This window comes from Ceratotherium simum, chromosome X (assembly GCF_057802395.1).
Source record: "Ceratotherium simum simum isolate JZ-2026a chromosome X, ASM5780239v1, whole genome shotgun sequence".
NCBI classification, from domain to species: domain Eukaryota; kingdom Metazoa; phylum Chordata; class Mammalia; order Perissodactyla; family Rhinocerotidae; genus Ceratotherium; species Ceratotherium simum.
Window position 1 is genome coordinate 17,024,983 of NC_141940.1, and position 16,131 is coordinate 17,041,113.

At 45.9% G+C, this 16,131-nt stretch overlaps 1 long non-coding RNA gene across 2 annotated transcripts; it reads right to left on the reverse strand.

The window, feature by feature from the left end:
- Nucleotides 1-5,272: 5,272 nt before the first annotated feature.
- On the reverse strand, nucleotides 5,273-15,241 carry LOC147911760 (uncharacterized). Of its 2 annotated transcripts, none has more exons than XR_015550683.1 (4): nucleotides 15,038-15,241; nucleotides 11,163-11,280; nucleotides 10,689-10,777; nucleotides 5,273-10,084 (listed from the first exon to the last, which is right to left on the reverse strand). It is a non-coding gene; the product is annotated as an uncharacterized LOC147911760 (long non-coding RNA). The 2 variants fall into 2 exon arrangements; XR_015550684.1 differs by having other exon boundaries at nucleotides 10,689-10,782.
- Between the last annotated feature and the right edge of the window lie 890 nt (nucleotides 15,242-16,131).

A 16,131-nucleotide genomic window follows, 5' to 3' on the forward strand; every position in this document is an offset into this window, starting at 1 on the left:
TATTAGGTAGGTCAGCTACATCTCCTGCTCTTGGAGAGGTGACCTTATATAAGTGATGCCTTATGAGGTCTGGCACTGTGCTTCCCTCAGTTCTGAATGTTCCATGAGTGACCCCTACGTGGGCTACGTGTGTCCTTCTGTTGTGGCATGGTTGCTCTCCCTGTAGGTGCCCAGGGAGGCTGAGCTATGCCCCTGGCCAGCTGTTGTAATGCTCAGCAGCTTGTAGCTATTGTGGGCCCTTCAGTCTCTTTTTCTGGTGTGGGGAGCCCCAGCACAGTTGACTGCAAGTTCTAATACCACATTTGTGTTGCAGTATTTCTTTTAAGTGAGTAGGCCCCCAGTGTGGCAGGTTGTTAGGCTCAGGGGCTTACAATTGCTGTAAGCCTCCAGCCTTTGGGTCTCTTATCATCTCTCTGAGCATTGCAGCTGTGTGGGGCTGGCCTCAGGCATGGGAGCAGCGATTTGTTTTAGGCTTTAGAAGGTGGGGCAAACTCCCATGTGGGTCTTTGAGAAGCACAAGTCTTCTGCAGCTGACAAGCCCCACCAGCCACAGGTCAACATGCACAGTCAACACAGTCCTGCCCCGTGTGCATGCCCTGACCTCCCGAAGTGGATCCAGTCTCTCCAAGGCGGGAGCCTCACACAATGCACCACCACCCTGCACTCTCCATCCACTCCTTGCACATGCCCTGCCCCACAGAGGTGGACTCGCTCGCCAGGCTGCAGAGAATCAAGGCAGCCCACTTAGCAGGCCCAGAAGTTCCCCAAGGGCTTGTTGTTGGGTTTGTCCTTTGTACTAACATTGGAACCAAAACAGGAACCGATATTCTGAGCCTGCTCAGAAGGCTAGTCCATACCACATTCTCACTTCTAACACAGATGGGGCCAAGCCATGGCTTATTTATCATCACAAAGCAAAGATTCATTGATCCCAGACAGTGGTCTAAATCCCTAATCCGGCATCTGAACTTTGCACAACATTCCAGCTGTGGGCTATATGTTGATTTTCTCTTCCACTCTTCTGGTGGCACACACGAGATTCCTTTTATTTACTGTAAACTTAAAAGGAAAATTCACCAGTTATTTTCCCCAAAAACCAAGTTTATTCAGGAAAAGCCAAAAGAATCACAATTCGGGATGCGCATGCTATGGCAAACTATAGGCCAAACTGGAAAACAAAGGAGGGGGGCTTGCTGCTATAGAGAAAAAGGGAAAGTAGGGAGGTGCTGCTCTAAAAGAAAGTCCATTGGGAGAAAGGAACAGGTCAGGGTGGAACGGCTTCTCATCGGCTGAGCTGTTGCCAGATGGGGAGAGAAATCTTCCTTTAATGGTAAAGTATTTGTACTTCCTCTTGGAGATGCAAGCCTAGGTCTCTTCCTGTTTGGAGTAATTGATGATGTATGATAGGGCTTCAGACCTGCCCCTTACAGGCATTCCCAACTCCAATTTAGTTCGGGTTTCTCTTATGTATTTCACAAATTTCTCTTAGGGCATGAAGATGGAAGGCTGACCTGAAATTCCACCCCCTTGCAAAGCCACAGATGGTTCCTTTACACCGTTTTTTATTCAGTGTTCACGCCAGTGGATTAGAAGGGATTCATACACTGTGGGTAAGCTCATATCCCACATAGAAACTTTGTCTCTCTATATTACTTCATGTCCTTTGATGAGGCCATATTCTGCTTATGAGACTCTGCTCTACGTATTGGCTCTTATTTCCATATAGACTGTGGTAGGTTGATGGCAGAGAAGGACAGAGCAATTCCTCCTTTCCCTGGATGTGCAGTTTCCTGCACCGTGACTTCTCCACTCCTTCCATCAAGAGGTGGAGTCTGTTTCAACATCCCCTGGATCTGGGTTTCCCTGTGACTTACTTTGACATGTAGAATGTGGTGGAGGGGATATTGGGCGATGTCTGAGCCTAGTCAAGGGGGCTTTGAAGCTTTCAATCTTGTTCTGTCAGAATCATGAGACCTCCATATCAAGAAGCGTCAGAGCCTAAATCTCCTGGGATCTTTGAAAAGTATACACTGTTGAACCACACTGCAACCAGAGCTGTGAATCATGAGGTGAGGCCAGGCACGGATAACCCACACCCCCTCCAAAGCTGCCCTGGAGAATACTGACTTGCTATCTGCCACAAAGGACCAATGGCTCCTGGGCCTGTGCTCTCCATGGCCTTGCCTTGCTGGCAGGTGTGCAGTGACTAGAGTTTTCCAGGAGGGCTGAGAAGTTCCTGAACCCCATCTTCATATTAAGAGACCACAAGCCATCCTCAGGGCAGCAAGGTGTAGAGGTGGGTCTGTGCTCACTCCAACACACATGTTCCAGCCAGCTTACTGCCATTTCCTGAATTCTTGCTTTTTGCCAAAGCTGTCTTGTATATTCACTCTCACCAGAACTCTGCTGTATAAAAGCATGCATGAGTAGCCAGAGCTGAGGGGAATGAAAGAGTACACATGGTTGTCAGGCCAGGCTGTGCTCACACAACCCGTGAGAGGCAGCCCTGCTGTCACATCCCACCAGAGGCAGCCTCACCTCACATCCCACCAGATGCAGCCATCCACTCACACCCCAACAGAGGCTGCACTGCCCTCACATCCCACCAGAGGCAGCTGCGCCCTTCTTGGTCCACAGGGTCTCTTCGGCTCTGCCTTGTGGGCTCTTCAACAGAATCATATCCCACTGTAGCTTCACAGTCTATCACCAATAGCGACATACACAGATCTTTTATATGCTACTCTGTCATTTCAACGGTACAAAGAAGGCATGTCCCCAGTGAAAGGGAGTATGTAACAATCAATCCACTTGATTCATTAACTGGGTAGGATTGTGGTTGTGTTATCTTCCTAACACAATTCCTTTCCTTGCCTCTACTATGAAGTTGCACTGTTGCTGGGAGTGCAAATTGGTCCACCCAAACGGGGAATCTGTTGGGCAGTATCTATCAAAGCTAACATATGCATCCCTTGTGACCCAGCAATGGTAACTCAAATTCTTTACCCGACAGAAATGTGTACGGACGTCCAACAAAACCTATGTACAAGAACTGACTGTATAGAGCAGGGAAAAAGTAGAGGGACTAGTTAGGAGGCTATTAGAGTAATCCAGGAGGGTGACAAAGGTGGTTTGGACAAAGGTAGCAACAGTGGAGATGCAATGATGTGGTCAGATTCTGGTTGTATGTTGAAGGCAGAGCTGAGGTTTTGCTGATGGAGTTAATGTGAGGCATGAAGGAAACACATGTGCTGAGGAGGTAACCATGGTGTTTGGGATGAACAATAGGAAGGAAAGAATTGCCATTTACCAAGATGGGGAAGATATGGAAAGCGCAGATTTGGGAAGAAAAAAAAAAACACAATCAACAGCTTAATAAATAAACCCTTCACAAATACTGAATAATTCTATTTATTTTAAATAGTGAGCCTATAAAATCATTGCAACAGTTTCCCTTAAATGTTCCAATATATAAAAATATATATATAAATTAGTAAGAGATCTACTTAAGATTCCAACTCTGAAGTCATTATTCAACAACATATCTTGAAGTGGAACAGGCACCACATCGTCCTTGGGCCGAGCTCTTGTGGGAATCCACGGGGCTGACCTGCAGCGTTGTCTCATAAAAACACATGATTCATGAAAGAAACCCAAGTGAGTGTCCTTGCCCTAAGGAAATGGTGCATTATGTGCATATATGTGATTATGACGTTAGAGAAAGTAATGTCATGATCAGCGTGGTAACTCGATTTTGTGGTGCTGGTAATAGACTAAAAGCAAATGCCTTTGGTAAATATAATCCTTCTTATTTTAAGCCTTTCAACATCTATGGAGAAGACTGTATGATTATCCTCCTTGGTCTCTTAACATAGAAAATGAAGAGATTTCTTCACATTCAAGCTTCCTTACACTCCCTGGCCATAGTCATCATTCTTTGAATGTGCTGCTCTGAATTATGTTGGCTAATATTTGGGGCAATATCTGCGGCCTGAGTGCCACAAATCTCTGGCTGAGAGATGCATCAATAAGGAGGAAAAGGTGTTCACAGAACCTCACTCAAGGGGCGTCCGCAGACCAAGGGTTCACTGAGGAACTCTGAAGGGCAGAGGAGTGTTGGACCGGGAGGGTGTGCACCAGCCGGACCCCTCAGATGGAGACCACTTGGACCCTCCCCTCTTCACCCACAGCAGGCCCCGCGCTAACCATGTCTATGGAGCCTGGCGGCCTAGGGGCCTTTCCTGGTCCGCAGGCTTCAACCCTGTCTCCCCCACCATGAAAAGCCTCAACCCCGCGCCTCCCATTCTAGGCCCGACTGCATTTAGACCCGCCCCCGCGTCTTGCTAGTCCTCTCCATGGGGTACATATTGCTCCTGCCCACTGTCGACCACTGGCTTTCTGGGTGAAGACTGCGCAGACGCCACGTAATGCCCATGGCCCCGCCCCCCTGGCCATGGGCCAGCCTCCAAGGGCATGAACATCTAGTGATGGCTGGGAATGTCATGTTCAGAGTGCCAATGATATCTTGTGCTCTTTGACAAAGAGTAAAAGCGAATGACTTTGGTAAAGTCGTACCCAGTGACCTGAACTACGATCAAATGGGGAAACGGTCGCAGCTTAATGTGAGACACATTCTGTAACACAAGAGAGGATAAGAAAAGGCATATAGATAAAGGTCCAGCTGCAAGTGGTGAAAGAGAAGTTATTTGAACTCTGCATACTGATAAACTCCCTCAGGCAGAAATGAGACACTGTAGCTCGTCCCTCGTCCCTCTAGACTGGATGGCAAGAACAGAGTTGCTGAAACCAGCAGCCCAAGACCTGTATGAAATCCCAGGAAGAGAGCCCCACCCAACCACCCAAACACCCAACCACTTCTGGACTGATCTTCTCTAGAACCAAGCTGGTTCTCCTACTCATACCTTACCCTTGGCAGTATCAGGAGATCCCCCCAACCTCACTCCACAATCCCCAAATCTGTGTTTATGGCCTCCATGGAGTGGCTAAAAGGATCACTTCCCATAGGGAGGTATTAGACTACACAATACCTGTAGGGGAGTACTTCCTGATACAAAGGGGCGAGCTTAACAATGGGGAGAAATTCCCTCAGGGCCTGGAGAGCCTCTTCCCCTGCCACCAAGCCCCTGTCCTTCATGCATCAGACTCTATAGCTCAGAGCTCTGCCCTGCCTCAGGCGACGATGCACAAGGCACAGCAACAGCTCCCGTGATCTTGCTGGTGTTCACTTTGAATAAAAAAATCGACAAGTGGCATCTTCCGAAATAAGTAAATTTTATTGGGAGAACTCAAGTGTTCTATAAAAGTCAAGAAACTTAAGCAGCAAACACATTTTAAAGACACAGAAATCAGGATAGCTCAGGAACACTCAACAGCATGTCTTTTAAATTATATGCTCTGCAGTGAAAGGAAATTATGAGCTTTTGCGGGCATCACACATTCTTGGGATCTAGTCCCAAACTCTAAATGTAACAAAAGGATGATTGGCTCAAGGAGATTAAGCTGAAAAGTATCAAACCAAGTAGCCATGGCCAGGGCACTCAGTCACAGAGTAAACAAAGGGTGACGGGAAGTCTCAGAGAAAAGGTGCCTCCTGGAGAGACCAATCAGCCTGAGACTACGGCCTTCCACCCTGTAGAACACAGATACGGGACATACACATTTTGACATGTCCCCATGTGTAAAATATTTAAAAGATTTCTTGAGTAAGCACAAAAGCACATACCATAAACAATGAAAAGAACCCAAAGTCCAAGGCAATCCCAAAGTCAATTTCTCGTCCTAGGACAAACAGCTGATATCACAGGGCCACTCTCTGAGTCGAAGTTCTGCAGGTGAAGTTCATGTCTTCTGTACAACTGTTGTCAGTCTATGAAAATCAACATCCTCTGGACTAATGGTTAACCTTATACATGGCCAATGCAAATGCAACATGTACAGGGAGAAATCAAGGCAAAGCAAGAAGACAGACACAGTAAATGGCATCACCCATTTCCCTGTGTAGACACATTCTTCCCTTCAGTTCTAAAATCTAAAAATATCTGAGGGGGCACTCATCTGTAATCAAGGGAGGGTCTGTATTATTATTATGTTTAAACCACTGTATTGCGGTATGAAAGTATGATTGACATACAGAAAGCCGTACATATAGACATATACAACTTAATGAGTTTGGAGATAAGTATACACCCGTGAACCATCACCATCATCTATGTCATAAACATATCCATCCCCTCCAAAGTTTCATTCCGCTCTCATTAATTAGTATCCTTATTATGTGTAATAAGAACATGACATAAATCTATGCAGAAACAGAAGTATAATGATGTACACCTGAAATTTATAAAATGTTATAAACCAATGTTACCGCAATAAACAAAAAATTAAAAAAAAAACACGACATAAAATTTACCCTTTCAGCAAATTTTTCAGCACACAACCCATCTCTTCTGGGCTCTGGAGAAGAAGCACAGGTGCTTGGTTCTTGGTTTAAGTGTATTTCACACACTGTAGTTCAGCACCCTGACTGCACCACCAGACTCGAAGTTGATCCGAGAGTTTAATCAACCTCAGGCCTTTCAGCATTCTGGAAGGCCGCTGTGTCTGTCTGATGGGGGAAACTGAGAAAGTCAGTGAGTCTCTTTAGGAGTCACTGCACAGAGCTCCCGCTGTTCTTTTCTGAAGTGGATAAGAAGCAGTACAGGAGGTCTGCATGTGAAGAACTGGCCAGGGAAGCTCAGAAGGGCAACCCAAAAGTCAACTGCGAGCTGGCCTGGCTGGCAACCCTCAGGAATCCATATACTGTGCTTCTGGGGTCAGCATGATGGACTGAGAGGGTAAACTCAAATCCAGAGGGATAGAGAGGAGACCATTCACACTGTGCAGGAGTGCCCACATTGTGCACATTACTTCCCCCCTTTTCGAGAGGCCTACACACTAATATCCATAACACAGGATCTGAGTCCTCTCCTCCCACCAACTGTTCTAACAGGTCCTGTGTATCACAAGACACAGAGATCAAACCTCTGCCCTCACCTGCAGACAAAACCACAGTTCACTCGGAAAATGGAAAATAACACCCTGTCCCCAGGATAAATGTTTCAACTTGACAAGAGAGCCATATCTTCTCACATCATATCCATCAGTGTCCACTGTTACCTTCTGTAACCCAGCTACGCTGGGAGAATGGAGAAAGAGGACAAGAGACACATCCCTGCACCCACAATGCCCATCACAACTTTCACACCAAAGTCCCTTGTCCTCTCCACTGTCAATTTTTCCTTCTACTCTCAGAGTGTCCTCATATCCCTGCTGGGCCCCTGATGTGCCAGCCCCAGACTTCACCAATCGAGAGAAATCAAAAGCCTGAAATAGAAAACCCATAGCACCCCTCCCCTCCTCAAATTGCAGCTCCCCATCCTCTCTCCCATCCATAGCTGAAGTACCACACACGATGCACACACCCCTCACTGTTGTGTCTACAGCACCCTCTTACCTGAGAGTGCAAACAAGGTCCCCCTGAGGCACTGTCATTGCCCCTGTGAGAAGACCAAAATGGCAGAGGGGTCAGACCACCAAGCAACAATGTCTTCTAGCAGATAAACGGGGGAAGGGACAGACAGAGCCTGTGGGTAAATGGCCTCTTCAGCAAGGAGGAATAGGAGGGCTAAATCCTCCAGCCTGGAGAGCTCACCTGGGACGTTCCTGAACATCCAGGCTCATCTGCACGTGCCCATGACGATCCAAATGTCCCCAGCTTCATGTATCATTCATTGACAGGACCCAGTGACTTTTCTCTTCCCACCCATGGGCAGAGTATGCTCAGCAGAAGAGTGCAGACAGCTAATATGGAAACGCTTGGATAAAACTCCAACCAAATTCCCGTACAAAGAACCGGGATCCCTAATGATTCCTAACAGGCAATTGCTCTGCATGGTGGACAACATTCTGTTCAGCACCTTCACGTCAGAGCACAGAAACTGACAACAGGCCATGGCCTGTTATTTCCCAGGGACCCCAAATTTCCACACCCCAAATGCATTCCCCAGCAGCTAAGTGCAAAATCCTCAAGGAAGCTGGAGAAACAAGAAGCAGCCCCCATCATAAAAATTTCACCTTGGCCAGACGGCCACATGTTCTCATGTCACACTCAACAGTGTGCACTGTTATCGTCTGTCCTCCAGCTAGGCTGATCCCAGGTAGTGCCAGGGATGGGGAAGTGGGCAGGAGACACTCTGGAACACACAAAGGCCAGTACACCTTTCACACTGAGGGCCCTTATCCTCCTGTCTGCTTTGCCTCAGGCTCTGACAGCAGCTCTACAGAGGGCCACTCATTCCAGCCCTCTCCCCACCTCTAGGCTTGAAGCATCTGAAGGAAGGAGTTAGTCCTTCCATCTTTCCTGATCAGTGACACGCCTTCCCTTTTTGAGCCTCTAACTCTATAATCCTTCTCCTCAAGAGAACCGACAATCAGAAGTGGCTGCAGAAGCAGTCATGAAACCTCTTTAGTTCAAGATGTATTCTCCCATGTAAATTGGTACAACTACTATGGAAAACAGTACGGAAGTTCCTCTAAAAATTAAAAATAGAACTACCATATGATCCAGCAATCCCACTTCTGAGTCTATATCCAAAGGACATGAAATCACTATCTCAAAGAGATATCTGAACCCCAATGTTAATTGCGGCATTATTCACAACAACCAAGATAAGGAAACAACCTGTGTCCATCAAGAGTTGAATGGCTGAAGAAAATGTGGTACATATATACAATGGAACATTATTCAGCGACAGAAATGTCTGCATATAACAGGGAACAAGTATAACACTCCATCTCAAGGGCCTTGCCTTAAAGGGTCCAATAATGTCCATTTTCTTTCCATCACCCACATGAATAAGATGAATGAAAAAATACATAAGGCAAACAGGAGTTGGCGAGGGATACCTCACACAAAGAATTTAAAGCACATTAACATTCCCACCAGCGAGTAGACATTCATGACTACATGCCTCATGAGGCTCAGTGACATGGCTGTCCTAGGTATGAACTCTGGGAAAGAACCACTGAACCAGCTCTCACCTAAAATTCTAAGGAGGGTCACCTTCTCTTTCCCTGAGAGTTCTGATTTGGAGAATGCCACCAATTAGAGTCACCCTTTTGGGATCCTCACCCCCATGACTTATTTTTAAGTGCCAATACTCAGCAGATCTACCCATTAAACCATTCACTTAGGTCTTCCCCACCCCTCCCCCAACGAAGTGACCTAAGTTGACTTTGATGGTCAGTGGGAACAACAAGTGAGTGTGGAATGGGAAGAAGGCATCACAGTTATTGTCAAGTTTCACATGTGTTTTTGACTAGGAACTAAGCCCATCTTGGTCACCGTCGTGTCACTTGGTGAAGGAACATGGGCTTGAGTATGGGTTTTTCTAAGTATCTCAGAAATCAGGTTATCACTGGATAGACAACCATAATGACCCCCATCATCCATGGGTCTAAAATTATTTAACCAATTACAAGGATAAAGAAATATGTTTGAAATGTCAACACGCTGCATAAAGGCTACATAGTTTAGTTTCTCATCACAAAGAAATGGGGATTGTTTTGACCTTTGGTGAGTGAACCTCAGGTTCTGTGATGCCACCTTCTGGATAAAACCCGCACTAATAAAGCAATACACGAACCAGAGGTATCTATGAAACTAAAGGTTAGAGGTGTCTTGGAATGCACCTTAGATAGTGCATATTTATATTTAGCACTCCCCCCAATTGTCATAAGTCTTCACTTGATATTCAATGAATTAACCACCGCCCAGAAAAGAAGTGACTTTATATAGGCAAGGAAGAGAGGAGACCTCTGTGGCACTGCCACTTAACAAGTACCCTCCAGCCTGAACTTGGTGCTGAGCCTCATCAGCTTCGATGTAAGGCGTCCAAGTTGGCCAGAAAAGAATGTGGCTCAGAGAAGTCCAAGTCTGAATTGCCGGCTTCCTCCTGGTGTCATAGAAGAATTAAGGAGGGTGGTTTCTAAAGAGATGCCCAGTAATCTCTAAGGAAATTTGCTGGCCCTGTGAAAGGAAACAAACATTTAATCGACATTATGGAAAAGGTCTAAATAACTAAAGCAGGAGTGGGGGGTGACCAGTAGGGAGAAGAGCTAAACCAAGTCACAATGTTCTGCTCCAATATACGGATTCTGGACGTGGTGAGCTAATTCCTTCAGTACCTGCTGTGTGCTGAGCACTTTACAAAGATTATCACTCTTGATTCTCACAACACCCCTGATAGCAAGTTGTGACTCCCGTGCTGCCAGTGTGGAAACTGAAGCTCAAAGATAAGAGTAAGAAAGAGGGAAGGGTCTTTTGGACTCAGATACTAGAAATTTATTGTGAATGAAACACAATCTTTTATCTCAGCAACATCTACAAGGCAACAAAATGGCCAACAGTGTACAGAAGTGTACATATTTAAAGAAGTATGGGCGTACATATACTTGAATTCTTAACTTATGCCTACAGGACCACTGCCACATGAACGCCCACGCACCCATAGCAGGGGTGGACGGGCAGACTACCATTCTCTGGCACCCACTTGGTGTATGGCTCTCATCATTTCCCCCCCTTTCCTAGTTAGAGCTGCCTTTAAATTACATGAAAATCCACATTCTTGTACCTGAAAGAAAAAGCACATGAGCAATCTCCCACAATCTCTGGATTCCTGAAGGTCTTTTGGCAATGCCATCCAGTCCATCCTGCTTCTGCCTGGTCTTGCAAGGGTTTCCCAAAAGGATAAAAAAACAGATCAAAACTTTGATGTGAAAATGTCAAGATCAGGTTTTCTTTAAATCTGACATTCTAATAAAGTCAAAGTGTCTGTAACAGTGGCACCCACAGGGAGTAGAGGAACACAACCAGGGACTGGAAGAAGATGCCCCTGACTAGTGAAGAAATTGACTGTTGATACAGGGTCTCTGCAATGGGGTTACTAAGCAGTGCCCAGGGAGTGCCCCTGACATTGCTGGAAGTTCCTGTCTTAGAGACTCAGGGAAGGGAGTTCCACACCATCTGAAATGGGGGTACAGCTGACAGGAGAGGAGTACTACCCTCCCCCAACACTGTGGCCTCACAAGCATGAGACGGCACTCACTCATCTGGCTGGTCTTGACTATTGGTTCCCATTCCACTCTCTCCTCATTACAGGCCCACAGGCTGACGAACTGGACTTTTCCACCACAGGTCCTGAAGGAGATGGTGACTGTACAAACCTGCAAGGAGACTGGACATTGGGTGGACAACCCAGCACAACTGCAGGAAAAATGAGGTTACTTTGAAACTCATATAAGATGAGTGGCTGGGGCAAATTTCCTCTTTCCCTTATCCAGAGGAATTTCTGGAAATGGTTGGTGAGGCTAGAGTATCCAATCCTGCAGCCCGTGTGAAGTAGGCCAAAAGGGTAAAAGATACTTTAAGACTGGCACTGCGTGAGTCAAAACACAAGATAACACTGCTGCTTTAGAGGCCTCATTGCCCCTTCAAGATGTACCATGGTTCATCAGCCTTATTCAAACATCAAAGGATTATATTAAATAGTATGCTGAGAGATAGTGTCAGTTATTTGATAGAAGGAGAGCCTCAGAACTCCATTTCTTCTCTTAAGTAATAAGGCAATTGACTCATACCTAAAATATGGGTAAGAAACCTTTGGAATGGGTTACTGTTCTCACTTTGTTACCAATTACTGACACTTACCTGTCATGCAAGATTATGGGTAACAGATAATTCAAATGGGTTTTGTGTTCTACTTAATAGACCATGAGACGCACATTATACAACTGTGTCATTGCTATATTAGTCTCAGTAATTGGTAACAGAGTAAGTTCAAAAATTGCTAAAACTAGGCATGAGCTAATTGAAATCAGAACAATTTCATGAAGAATTTCATACATTACATAAGGTTACTACCATCTAACATTGAACATAGTTCTTTGAGGAGAAAACAACAGAAACGATTGGACATTTGGTAATACATAGACTGGGGAATTTGCTCTTAGTTTGCAATATGCCCTAGAATACTATGGCAATGGGCCTGGAATAAAAGTACCTTCATTCCACACTTAGATATTGTTCCAGGGCGGGGGCTCTGCCTGAAAAGTCAGGACTAGTGAGGCTAGTTAGTGTCCCAATTCCTGAAATCTGCATTTCTGCCAGTACCAATGACACAGAGAAAGTAAAACCCAATACCAGCAATGAAACTTACACATTTCTAACTGTAATCGACGTGGATTTAGAGCCCACCACTGTTCCACCAATATAAGAGTCATTAAATCATTCTACAGGAGATAATATACATTTCAAATCAATATCAAGAATCAGGGGGCAAAAGGGCTAATAAGTAAACTCAACCATCCTCATTATCCAAAAGAAGTAACTGTTTTACTTAACACCAGTATCAGGTTACTCTCAGTGACTAGGGTCATCAGGGGTTTGAGCAAAACAACAGTTTTCCTTTCATTTCATTCTCCCCTTGAATACTCATAAGGTGTCACACGATGGAGGAATGAGAATAAATAAGCAGGCACTGTCTGTTTCTTAAGCCAATATGCTAGCACCCGAGGCACTAAGGCACACTCAGCACTCGCGTCCAGAGAGGCGGGGACAGCACCATTTGTGAGGTGGGGGAGGAGCATGCCCAGCCTGGCCCTGGGCCTCAACAAGGAAGAAAGGAGTGGTCCTGGGCCACTGTACAGGATGTAAAGTATCATATCCTCCTTGTTTGTAAAGAAACTACACAAATCAGTTATGCTATGGGAGAACACCCGGGAAGGAGAACTTAGGCCAACACTTAAAGAAATAACGACATATTCAATGCACAATTATGGCTCTAAAATACTATTTAAAAGCATCCACGATGACCTGGGAGGGACATTCCCTCCTGGAGAGCAGAGAGCATTCATTCTGGGGGTGAATTTCCTTATACGCAAATTGAAAATGCCCCACGATTGCCAGAGGAAATGCATGAAAAGGCTCAGGACAGAGCTGAATTGAATAACGTGATACTCAACACACAATTATTGCAAGAAATGAAATCCCGGAAGAACCCAAATGGCTCCCAGCGGCGGCCGGTGGCCCGCACTTCCGGGAATTCACTGTCGTAAAACAACAACGATCAGGCAGATACTCAATGTGTGAGTTTTTTACATTGAAGGAAACCTTTCTTCATTCTCATTAGATCTAAGCAATAAGAAACATAAAAGCTAAAATTTCAAAAATTTAATGATAAGAAAAAGTTCTAATGGTAAATAAAATGAAAGGTTCGTCTACTGGACCGCTTGAGGCCGGTAACTGTCGTAAAGCAAGACGCACAAAGACGATCAGAACAATCTTCTCCTCATTTGGAAATTGAAGACAACTTGAAAAATTTTAACACAAAGCTTATGAAAAGGATCAGGACGTACATTTAATAGAATAAAATGATACCAAACGCCATTGTTCTGTAAAACACATTCCCAAACCTGTTACCGCCGGACCTCGACATACGGTGAAGAGCAGTCACTGTCGTAAAACCTCAGGGACTCAGCCAACTGAAGGTTCTGCCTTGTAAATTGAGAGGACCTCAAAACGTGGATTTTTAAGAAAAATTGTGAATAGGGAACAAAACCAGAATAGAACAATATAAATTATTTCAAACACGCAGTTATATTATACACTTAGGCGCTCAATCAGATGCTAAATTTGTCCTCTCTAAATTGAAATTTACCCCAAACATTTAAAGGAAGTTTATGAGGAGCAACAGGACCTCGTAATTAAATGCATGAGGATGAACATGTAAAATTCAATGTCCAACAGGGTCCAGACTTGGCTGATAGGAGCGCTAAGGGGCCTTCACAGAGCTTGTAAAACTTGCAGAGCCCAGCCAGGCAATTCAGTCCCGAAAGTGCACACGGAAAAGACTCTCATTTGAAGAATGTTTAGGAAACACAGCTAATATCAAGATGAAACAAATTCAAAGGACTGCAATATCGTGAACAACAAGAAAAAGAGCCACCCCACGCCATTATACTGTAAAATAAAACAGGAAATAGGATCCTGGGGATGGGATTCCCTTCAGGGACTTAAGGCAACAAGGTCTTGCCAACCAGACCGCTATTTTTCTTCTTCCAAAGGTGGAAATGACACACCACTTCTTATGGAAACACATGAAAGGCGTCTGGAGCACTCCCGATGGAATGCAATGACATTAGATACACACACATTTTATGACATGAAAATGCCACACAGCCTTCACCCGGGACTGCATGCGGATCCCAGTGGTCAGGGAACAAGCCCGAGCCGACCAGGCCGGCTGCTGACTCATCGTCACCTTGAAGTTACCAGGATTTTTCTCTTCTTAAGGCAACGCATGAAGAAGCCCGTTCCGAAATGTACCCAACAAATGGTATTAAACACACACTCACGTTGTGCAGTGAACACAACACTCGCTCAAAGGCAGCTGTCGGCCCTCAGCTGTCACACTCGCACACGCACCCTCAGCCCCTCGCTTTCCTCTTTCAAGGTCGAAAAGAGCGGAAATCCTGCCACTCCGAAAACTCTCACGGAAACGACCAAGATGTAACAAAGACCCGGCCACAACATCCCCCCAACGACAACATCCCCCCAATGACACCCTACAATCAAAGGCCACATCAGCTCCCTGGCGGCCAACGGCCACGGCCCGTCCTGGACCCACACCCCCCGGCCCACCGCCCCAGCCCTTTCCTCATTTCTAAGCTGTCCACACCGCAGGTCATCGAGACCACGAACAGGGGGTCCAAGACCCACATTTCCACAACCACATGATCTGAACGTTTCCTCACGTTGTCACAGAAAGCTCAACCCTGAGCCCGATCGCGGCGAAGGGGCCTGCTCTGCCCTCGATGCAGACTCCAGGGGACACTTCTGTCCAAGTGCATCAGCACACACCATCTCCCCGATTCCCTCAAGAGCACACTGCGGACAGCCAACCAGGAAATAAAGTAAACTTACACTTGGGAGATGGCAGGAAAGGGAGCCGCCATGTTCCCTCGTCACCGAGGATAACCGTCCACGGAAGCCGCACTGCACAATCCAGCTTTTAAAGAGCCTCGTCAACCGATATGGCTGCCTCGACGTCGTTTCTATGGTCCCGCCTTCAGACATCACCATTGGTGGGCCTGCAATGATTGACAGGAAAACTGTCCACTCTCTCCAGGTCTAAGAGTGCCCACTCGGCTCATACCCCAAGACCCCGCTAATTGACTGGAATCTTTGCTCATATTGTTACCTCTTTCTACATCTGTTTCCATCCCTCAATGCCTAGCTCTACTTCTAAGGCTTGGAATCTATCTTTTGCTTTGTTTCCTGTCATCTCAGACTTTGGAAATCTTGATCACTCAGTTTATTTAATCCTAGCTCAACAGCATCCGCCTCCGGCAAGCCCTCCATGCTTTCCTCCTCCCATCCCTACAGGTAGATATGAGTTCTTTGCTATTAGATATGAACATGAAGAAATATAAGAGTAGGGATGCAGCAGAATCACCTGAGCTCTGGGATCAGATACTACTGGCTGGGCACGGTGCGAGAGACTAAAAGTTTGCACTTGGCATTATGACAAGTCACTTAATGTTGCAGACATTTGGGGAAGACCAAGGAAAACCAACAACACAGTCACTCACGGCAGCCTTCCAGGATTGGTCCCAGCGATTACTTCAAACAACTTCCAACACCCTTGTCAGGATTTTCATATCATTTCCTACCTTTCTGTCTGTGGAACTCTTGCCCAATCGTCAAGGCCCAGGCATAAGTCACTACCTCTCTGACTGCTTCCCTGATTTCATGTTCCCACCCTCAACCCCCAGAAGAGTTATTTCTTCTGCAGCTATAAGATGAAAGATAAGGGGACTTCATATCTCTGCTGCAAAGGTCACGCACGAAGCTTCCTGATTCTTCAAGGTGAGGCTGGAAGCCCATTGCCTTTCAGGAGGCCATCTGCTGAGAGATTCTTGCAGCCGCTCTCAATCTGTGAGCTGTACAAACAGGGACGTTCAGCTCCTCTAGGACTGACTACCTTGAATGTTCACCTCACCTACACTCTACCACGG